Here is a 1,822-nt window from a genome sequence, read left to right on the forward strand (position 1 = left end):
CTCATGCTCTTTGGTAATGAGTGCACGGATTCGTGGAAAAAAAAGATTGTTTGGGAGAGGGGTAAATTTTTTGAAGGTGGTGGAAGATTTTACAGAATTTTGGATCTTCCCTGTCAAACCCATATAAATGTCGCATGTTAAAAAAAGTCGATTTTGGTTTCACGCATGGTCTCTGTTATGGGTCACGTTTTTGGTGATAAATAGGTCGAAGGTATTTGCTTCAAACCTGGAATTTGAGAGGAGGTAAGTCAGTTTGGAGGGCGCTTCGGTGCTGAAGTTATTTTGGAGAGGCATTCTTCAGAGGTTCAATCCTTCGCGTGGATCGCAGAGGAGTTGAAATAACCTGCGATGGTGGATGTGGTAGTGTCGAAGAGGAACGATCGATCATATTGTAATGGACGGAAGACGCGTCTCCAGTGTTTTAGATGTGCGTGCGCCTAGAGGTCCTAGCATCGACTCGGACCAGTATTTTGTTGCAGCCAAGATTCGCACCTGCCTCTGTGCACGCCAACAAACACAAGGAAGGTTCGACGATGAAAAGCTGCAATCACAACAGACAGTCGAACGATTTTCTACTCGGCTAATCCTCCTGCTCTCTGACAGCACTCGTCAACAACTCGGTACAACGGAACTGGGGGACGGCATTTAAAGCTCCTTACGGACAGCTGCAACCGAAACTATTGGTTTTCGGAAAATGCAAAAGAACAGCTGGTACGACGAAGAGTGCCTTGTCGCAGAGGAGAGAAAACAGGCTGCCTACCTCGCATCGTTACGATCGGCCATAACATGTGCGGGATGGGATAGATATCGAGAGTTCAAGAGGGAAGCAAGATGCATTTGCAGAAAGAAAAAGAAAGAGGTCGCGATGCGTGAGTATGAAGAGCTTGACAAGCTGCACAAGGGTAATGCTCTAAAATTCTGCGTAAAAATGGCAGTGAAAGTATTATATAACGCCAGGAGAAGGCGAACCCGATTCCCCAATCGAAGACGATGAAGCAGACGTTCCATTGCCCAACCATGAAGAAGTTCGAATGGCAATTTCTCGTCTGAAGAACAAAAAAATGGCAGGGGCCGATGGATTGCCGGCCGAGCTATTCAAACACGGCGGCGAAGAACTGATGAGGGGCAAGCATCGGCTTCTTTGTAAAACGATTTTTTTTTATTGTTTTGTTTTTCCATTACAAACATTTTTAAAACTTTAACAATGTTTGATATCACTACAACAAAAAAATAAAAAGTATCATAACTACATTGCTCCAGTTTTGTACCCACTAAGTAAACATTGCAAATTAATATTCAAATTGAAATTTCTGACACAAACTCTTATTTCTTTATTGTGTTACGGTAAAATTCGTTTACAATGCGTGGTGTAAGTGAAGAAATTAAAAGAAAAGTTGAAAGATATTTATCCGCCACCGATATTGGCAAGGAGCTCAAAATCAGCCATACAACGGTATTGCGGATAGGAAAGAATAGCAACCTGGAAAGGCTGACATGCGGGGACAGGGCGGGAGAGCCAAAAAAAAAAATTCGAATTCGTGAAGCTAGACATGTTGGACGACTTCTTATATCCAACTACCCCAAATCAAGGACTACCGCTTTTAACGCAAAATGTTAGTGTCTGTCGCGCAATGAATTAGAAGAAGAAGAACCCCGCTTTGATAAAAAAAAAATGTTTCTGCCCGAAAGGATTTCCTGGCACGCCACGAATACTGGACGTGTGATGACTGGAAACTAGTAATTGTAAATGCTCATTATTTGAGAGAGCAGTCTTTAATTTTTTTGAACTTTTTTAAGGTAATTTAGTCAGACGAGACCAAAA

Source organism: Bactrocera latifrons, unplaced genomic scaffold (genome assembly GCF_001853355.1).
Source record: "Bactrocera latifrons isolate USDA-ARS-PBARC rearing strain unplaced genomic scaffold, ASM185335v1 scaffold_726, whole genome shotgun sequence".
In the NCBI taxonomy this organism is placed as follows: Eukaryota; Metazoa; Arthropoda; class Insecta; order Diptera; family Tephritidae; genus Bactrocera; species Bactrocera latifrons.